This window comes from Helianthus annuus, chromosome 10 (genome assembly GCF_002127325.2).
Source record: "Helianthus annuus cultivar XRQ/B chromosome 10, HanXRQr2.0-SUNRISE, whole genome shotgun sequence".
Classification (NCBI taxonomy): domain Eukaryota; kingdom Viridiplantae; phylum Streptophyta; class Magnoliopsida; order Asterales; family Asteraceae; genus Helianthus; species Helianthus annuus.
The window spans coordinates 74,290,254-74,299,021 of record NC_035442.2 but is presented as its reverse complement, the minus strand read 5'-3'; positions in this window follow the sequence as shown (position 1 = coordinate 74,299,021).

Below are 8,768 nucleotides of genomic sequence, written 5' to 3'. Positions count from 1 at the left end.
TGCTATTTACGTGTTACTTGTGCATGTTTATTTATGTTTGAGATGTTAATCGCAAACGCAATCGCAACTCTATCGCAACGCAATCTTATGGCGAACTACAAACGCAAGGTTACTTATGTTGTCGTAAGTTAGTTAGATTATTTGTGTAACTATTATTTAAAATCTATCGCATCGCTTAATCGAAACTCGCTTAAACGAATCGCAACGCTCAACACGCGAAACGAAAATTCGGAAACCAACTCGGATAACCCATCTGATCGAAGGACCATTCGATCGAATGGTCATCCGTCCGGATGACCATCCGATCGGATAGCCATCCGAGGGACTGCCCTTCGATCCGTCACTTGCACCGCCTTTCTCACCCTCTCACCTATAAATAGCACCTGTCACATCATGAACAGTGATGTGACAGCTCCTCCTTCGACCAGCATGCACTTGGGCTATTTTCTCTAGATTCCTCGCGATTCTTGCAGGTTTTCCACTCAAATCTTTTACTTTCTTGATCTACACACACTTCTACATCATTTTCACCATCAAATCTTAACTTTTCACCATGAAATCGGTGGATTTGAGCTGTTCTAGGGTGATGTCATCATGGGTTCTCATGAACTCCGAAGAATGACCTAATTCCACCAAGAACAACTCAGATCCAAAGGATTTCTACAATGTTTAAACACTGATTTCACCTAAATGCAAACATTTTCAAACCAATTTAAACTTCTTTCAACTCTTTTACACTCTTGAACTCAAAACCGATAGAATCTGAGCTCATTCAGGCCCTCTACTCATTCTCTAGTGAAGTGCCGGTGTGAGAACTGATTTCTATCAAAGAGACAACCGATTCACGGGTTGAACATGAACAACCGTCAAGAACAGTTAACTGATTAGACAGGGTGATTCCCATCCAATCGGATGACTTGGACTTGGTGGAGTTTCCGTTGTTTAACACGTTGTCATACCGTCTCGGCCAAACCGCAAACTTTCCAGACTTGACAAAATTTTGCAAGTTTCAAATGATTAGGTCGCTGAACGGATTGCCGTGCAATCGGATTGCCATCCGATCGAACGATAATCTGATCAGATGACTTATGGGCTCCAACACTTAAATGATTTTGCAAACTTCAAGAAAATAACAGTTCCAACGAATAGTCATCCGATCGGATGACCATCCAATCGAATGACTATTCTAACAGGAGACTTGGTTTTGTGAAATGTCTCACTTGGACAGATTGCCATCCACGACCACCCGACCGGATGACCGTTCGACCAGACGACCTGAAAGGTAGAGATACTTCACTGTTTTCAAAATGCTACAACGAAAACTTCAAAGTCACATCATACACAAACACATCATTCCCAAACGAATGACAATCCGACCGAATGGCCATCCGCCCAGATGACCATCCGTCTGGATTGTCATCCGATCGGATGACCCTTCGTCACTCAATTCACTCGACCTCGTTTTACGCACTGTTCAACACTTTTGCTATCGGTAACTATTCAGGCTTACTATAAGTGCTCCCTTCAATGCAATAACAGATTGTGTTTAGTAGCTACCATCTACTGTGAGTATACTCGAACCCTTTTTGCTTTACGCACTTTTGGGTGTTACATACGTTATCAATTTCAAATCACTATCGACACACAATGCAAACACTTTTATACATTGACCGTTATTGCATGTTATATGTGTTACTCAATGAATGCTTGTATGTTATGTTTACACAGTGATTATTGTCTAACACCTTAGCAACAATAGTACTATAGTTTGGACTCAGCACCTGTCGTGGACATGGGTTGTTAAGGGTTTTATTTCACGTGTCACAGTGGTGATATGTGTTGCGCATTCTACAACTCGCAGTCATGTCTGTGCATATTTCATTGTCGATAACCTGCTAGCATCACTTTTCAACATGTTACATGCTGGTTATGCGTAAACCGATTTTCGCTATCTATTATACTATTAAACTTGTATGCTCACCATTACACTTTGTGTATTGACCTCTATTTTAACGTATGTGATAGGTGTTTAGGATGCTGTGCTTACTAGCTTTTGTGGAATCAAGTTAGGAAGAGTCTAGTAACAAACAATTAGTTTATGAGTTGTCGAAACAGTATTTTATTTGTCTTTGAGAATAGTTCGTCTGTAATAACTATGTTTACTTGATATGTTATCGTATGGGATGGAATGCTTGCATATTTGGTAATTATTAGTTCTTATGGAATCTCTTGGACAATCTGTTTCGCTCAGTGCCTCACCCCGATTTTTCCGCCATCGGTTGGGGTGTGACATCTGAGGTAGTCTGATTTTCTGGAGCGGAGATGTTCAAACGTTGAATTTCTGCTTTCCAATCAAAGGTAGCATTCGGCTGAACTACCAAGGCTGAACTTTGAGTGCTTCTGCCAGAAGTTGTTGAAGTGTTAGTTGTAGTAACAAGAGCTCTTTCAGGGTTCGATGGAACAGGTTGTGCTGGAGTCTGTTCTCTGTTGACCCTCAGCTTAGTGCAGTTTCGAGCCACATGTCCTGGTTCATGACAGTTGTAGCAACGTAACTCAAATGGCATCTTGGTGGATCCTGTAAAGGAGAGACTATTCCACTTGTTTCTTCCAGTTTTTCTTACGAAGTTCTTTGCTCTGAAAGCAGCCATAGCCATCTGCCATGTAAAGTCCATCTCTTCTACATCATCAGGATGGATTTGATCCAGATCATCCATAGACCATCTAGGAGGATTCAGCTTACCTGCAGCAAAAGCGTTCAAGTAGTTTATAACAGAAGCAGCAATATCCAGATATTCTTTGGACTATTGTTTGAAGAAGGCAATCATCTCATTCTTCACAGAAGGATTAGCAGCGGTAGATGGTACAGCTGGAGCAGCAGGCGATCCAGAGTAATACGCATTTGCAGAAGTAGGTGTTTCCTTAGAAGATGCTAAGCCACTGAACATTCGGGATCCACCTTGAGATATGAGAGCAACATTGTTGTTATTTGTTGCTGTAGGAGTAGCAGAAAATCCTGCAACCAGCATACTATTCTTGTAGTTAGTTTCCCTCTGCTTGTCATCTAGCTCATATTCCTTGGTGTGAGAAATCATCTCAGACAGACTGCATCTTGCAAGATCCCTGGTTTTCTTGATCATGGCAACATGATGATCCCTGCTTTTAGGGAGAGCATTCAGAAGTTGTCTATTAGTTGAAGCATTTGTTGTATGCAGCTCTTCCATCTTCATTTGAGTAACCAGCTTGACAAACCTTCGAATTTGATTATCAATAGTTTCTGAATAGATGTGGTTGAAATTGTTGAAGTTCTGACTTAGCAACTTTCTTCGACTCTCTTTCATGTCTTCATTACCTTCATAGACATCTATCAAAGCTTCCCACATTACTCTAGCTGATTTGCATGTACGAAATCCGATAGCAATGTCTGGACCCAAAGCCATGGTCAGGTAGGAAAGTGCCCTGTCATCTTCTTCAACTATAGTGAAATCATCTTCGGTATACAGATTAAGAGGTTTCTTCACTTTCACACCCGGTTCACCTTCTCGTTCCATTATGATCTCCCTAGGAGCTCTTAAAATGCTTCGCCAAATTGTAGGAACGTTGTACGACCTGACGAGTCGATCAGAAGAGTGCTCAGACTGAATCAGAGGTGGAATTCATTGATTCAGTCTTTGTTTAGCTTGATTTCACAATTTAACGTCTCTTTTATTGATCTGCTAACAATGTACAAGCGCTTGAGACAATCCGGCAGAGCTTCGCCGTACCATACAAGACCACCACAGAACTGCTACTTAGTTTCGCTCATTCGACCCCTTTATATAGGCTTGGGGTTTCGCTCCAAGGGACATATCCTTATGAGCGAAACCTCCAATGTTCATATAAGCGAAACTATGACTTGACGCATGAGCGAAACCAGCATAATGACACATGAGCGAAACCTAGTCTAACATATGTTTCTTGGATTTTGTGCCATTGTACAATCAGTCCTAACCTAAGATTCGAACGAAGATGTAGTCGACAGACAACTGCACCAACAGACTCCCCCTTGAATGTTGACGGAATCTTCAGTGAGAGTCTTCAAACATGACAACTCTTCAATCTCGATCAGTCTTCTTCAGGAACTCTTCCTGGAATCATGTACCCGGATCTTTCTCTGGCTCTAACTCTCGTCAGGCTCCCCCTATCATCAAGCTGATTAGACAGGGTGATTCCCATCAAATCCAGGCTTTATCAGTTTAAGTTCTTCTCAGATTCTGATGTATCTCCTGGCTTTCTATAGCAACAGGATCAGAAACCTACACAACTCAAACACTTCTATTACAAACAAACTAAATTGTGATTCAACTTAATGAATCAACTAAACCTTTGAGAATCTTCACATGTAAAACTTATCAAACTTTGAAACTTTCCAAAATCTGATTAAACATTTCAAACCAAATTAACCAAACCATCTGTTCTGTTGGTGCAGTTGTCTGTCGACTACATCTTCGTTTGAGTCTTAGGTTAGGACTGATTGTACAATGGCACAAAATCCAAGAAACATATGTTAGACTAGGTTTCGCTCATGTGTTATTATGTTGGTTTCGTTTATGCGTCAAGTCATAGTTTCGCTTATATGAACATTGGAGGTTTCGCTCATAAGGACATATCCCTTGGAGCGAAACCCCAAGCCTATATAAAGGGGTCAAATGAGCGAAACTAAGTAGCAGTTCTGTGGTGGTCTTGTATGGTACGGCGAAGCTCTGCCGGATTGTCTCAAGCGCTTGTACATTGTTAGCAGATCAATAAAAGAGACGTTAAATTGTGAAATCAAGCTAAACAAAGACTGAATCAATGAATTCCGCCTCTGATTCAGTCTGAGCACTCTTCTGATCGACTCGTCAGGTCGTACAACGTTCCTACAAGTGGTATCAGAGCTCAGGAGGAAGAGTTCTTAACGTTTAGCTCGTTTTCTATCAAAAATTCTGATTTCTACACCTTCTTTTATCATTTCAGAAAGTTTTACCGGTCGAAATTTGCTCAAAATTTCACAGAATGTGTGTTATTGGACATTAACAAACCTTGGAAAGTTTCGAACCAAAATACGGACTAAAAATGGGTCAAACTACCTTCGGTCTAGGTTTCGCTTATAAGGACTTTGTATAGTTTCGTTTATTGGATCACCTAGTTTCGCTCCAGTGTCACATCATTTGGTAGTTTCGCTCCAAAAGTCACATAGTTCCGCTCTTGTGTCACCAAAATCCAGGGGTTTCGCTCAAAAGGTTTCGCTCCAAAGGTCTTCAGGAGGTTTCGCTCTTGTGAACAGAGTAGTTTCGCTCTTGTGGACTTAACTGGTTTCTCTCATTTGGACTTGACTAGTTTCGCTCTGGTGGACTTGATTAGTTTCGCTCTTGTGGACTTGACTGGTTTCGCTCATTTGAACTTAATTAGTTTCGCTCATTTGGACATTACCTATTTCGCTTTTGTGGGCAACTAAGTTTTGTCGGGATTATTTGAAAGATGGTAGAAATGTTTGATAACCAGGAAAACAATGATCTTAAAAGGTTAAATAATTGGTATCGAGGATATTTCAGTAGTTCTTATCAGAAATTGCCCAAAGAGGTTCGGAGTAAACGTTTCGAATATTTTCTATGTAAGAAATATGAAAAATTGGATGATTTGGAGAAGCGTTTTGATCGTTTGATTGACTATTTGAAAGAAAATCAAATAGTAATATCAGAACTGAAATGGTATCAAAGTTTGCTAATGGATTACCAGCTGAATGGGATGATTTTTTGAAAAATCTGAGAGAAAATTCTAGTTTTTCAAAATTACCTCTGAATAAATTCATCAGCAAACTTAAAAATCGTGATTATGAACTTTATCAAAAGAAGAGAGATGTGTTGGATAAAATAAAAATGAATTTAGATGATTTGAATTTAGACATGATATATGAAATAAACAAAAGAATCAATGTTTGTTGGGCAGCAAAAAGAAATTTGATATATGATATGAAAAGAGGTTGTTACATTGATGATAATGGAAATCCTCTTGATCTTGTTACAATCTTTGGTGCAGGTACATATAAGATAGAGAAAGAACAAGATCCAAAGAATGAAGAATCTGTGAAGAATGAAGCTTCAAGTTCTGAATCAGTGTGCTCCAAATGTGACAACTTTAAGACTGACAATGACAAACTCTTGAAGGATGCGGAAAGTTTGACATCGGAAGTCAAGAAGTTGAAAGTTGAGAAGCAAACTGATGAAAACCAGATTCTGGATTTACAGGGAAATTGTGATAAGTTGAAAACTGAAAATGACAAACTGTTGGGTAGTTTGAACAGTTTGACATCAGAAAAGAAGGTTTTGAAAGAGAAAGAAAAAGACTTTGAAAGCAAAAAGAAATCCTCAGGAAATGAAGATTTCTGGATAAAACTTGAGAACAAAAATCTGAAAGCTAATGAGACAAAGTTTCAAGAACAGATAAAAGTTTTGGAAAATGAAAAGTCTGTCCTTGAAAACATGAAAAATGAGAATGAAAAAGAAATCAAGTCTCATCTTGAAAGAATATCTCAGCTTGAAAATGAAGCTGAGAATTCAAGAAACAAGATTGATGAACTTGAAAAGAAATTGATAGGTTTTGTGACTGCATCAGACAGTTTGAATTTTCCCTATCCGAAACCGATCAATTCAGTTCCAATAAGTGATGATGTCACAAACTTTGACAATGTCAAAGTTGAAGATTGTGATGAGAAATCTGATGATGAAAAAGAAAAAATTGAAAAACAAAAATTGTTTTTGAAATTAAAAGAAAAATTTCAGAAAACTGTTCTGCAATCGACTGAAAAGGGAGAATGCTCTAAGAAAAAACCTTTGAAGAAGAAAGTGGAACAGAAACAAAAAATAAAAAATGAGAAAAATGTTCAAAAAGAAAATAACAGCTCATTAGATCGATCATCCAATCAAAATCAAAAATTACAAAAATTAAAAAATCAAAATTCAAAAACTGTTGGTAATAAGTGGTGCAGGTTGGACCACAGTGCTCCAAAGTCAAATCCAACAAACATGAGGAAGGAATATCACCAAGCCAAACATGAGGATATGCCTTCCTCATGTTTGCTGGATTTGACTTTTGAGCACTGTGGTCCAACCTGCACCACTTATTACCAACAGTTTTTGAATTTTGAATTTTTAATTTTTGTAATTTTTTATTTTGATTGGATGATCGATCTGATGAGCTGTTATTTTCTTTTTGAACATTTTTCTCATTTTTCTCATTTTTTACTTTTTGTTTCTATTCCACTTTCTTCTTCAAAGGTTTTTGCTTAGAGCATTCTCCCTTTTCAGTCGATTGCAGAACAGTTTTCTGAAATTTTTCTTTTAATTTCAAAAACAATTTTTGTTTTTCAATTTTTTCGTTTTCATCATCAGATTTCTCATCACAATCTTCAACTTTGACATTGTCAAAGTTTGTGACATCGTCACTTATTGGAACTGAATTGATCGGTTTCGGACAAGGAAAATTCAATTTGTCTGATGCAGTCACAAAACCTATCAATTTCTTTTCAAGTTCATCCATCTTGTTTCTTGAATTCTCAGCTTCATTTTCAAGCTGAGATATTCTTTCAAGATGAGACTCGATTGCTTTTTCATTCTCATTTTACATGTTTTCAAGAAAAGACTTTTCATTTTCCAAAACTTTTATCTGTTCTTGAAACTTTGTCTCATTAGCTTTCAGATTTTTGTTCTCAAGTTTTATCCAGAGATCTTCATTTTCTGAGGATTTCTTTTTGCTTTCAAAGTCTTTTTCTTTCTCTTTCAAAACCTTGTTTTCTGATGTCAAACTGTTCAAACTACCCAACAGTTTGTTATTTTCAGTTTTCAACTTATCACAATTTCCCTGTAAATCCAGAATCTGGTTTTCATCAGTTTGCTTCTCCTCTTTCAACGTTTTGACTTCCGATGTCAAACTTTCCGCATCATTCAAGAGTTTGTCATTGTCAGTCTTAAAGTTGTCACATTTGGAGCACACTGATTCAAAACTTGAAGCTTCATTCTTCACAGATTCTTCATTCTTTGGATCTTGTTCTTTCTCTATCTTATATGTACCTGCACCAAAGATTGTAACAAGATCAAGAGGATTTCCATTATCATCAATGTAACAACCTCTTTTCATATCATATATCAAATTTCTTTTTGCTGCCCAACAAACATTGATTCTTTTGTTTATTTCATATATCATGTCTAAATTCAAATCATCTAAATTCATTTTTATTTTATCCAACACATCTCTCTTCTTTTGATAAAGTTCATAATCACGATTTTTAAGTTTGCTGATGAATTTATTCAGAGGTAATTTTGAAAAACTAGAATTTTCTCTAAGATTTTTCAAAAAATCATCCCATTCAGCTGGTAATCCATTAGCAAACTTTGATACCATTTCAGTTCTGATATTACTATTTGATTTTCTTTCAAATAGTCAATCAAACGATCAAAACGCTTCTCCAAATCATCCAATTTTTCATATTTCTTACATAGAAAATATTCGAAACGTTTACTCCGAACCTCTTTGGGCAATTTCTGATAAGAACTACTGAAATATCCTCGATACCAATTATTTAACCTTTTAAGATCATTGTTTTCCTGGTTATCAAACATTTCTACCATCTTTCAAATAATCCCGACAAAACTTAGTTGCCCACAAAAGCAAAACAGGTAATGTTCAAATGAGCGAAACTAATTAAGTTCAAATGAGCGAAACCAGTCAAGTCCACAAGAGCGAAACTAATCAAG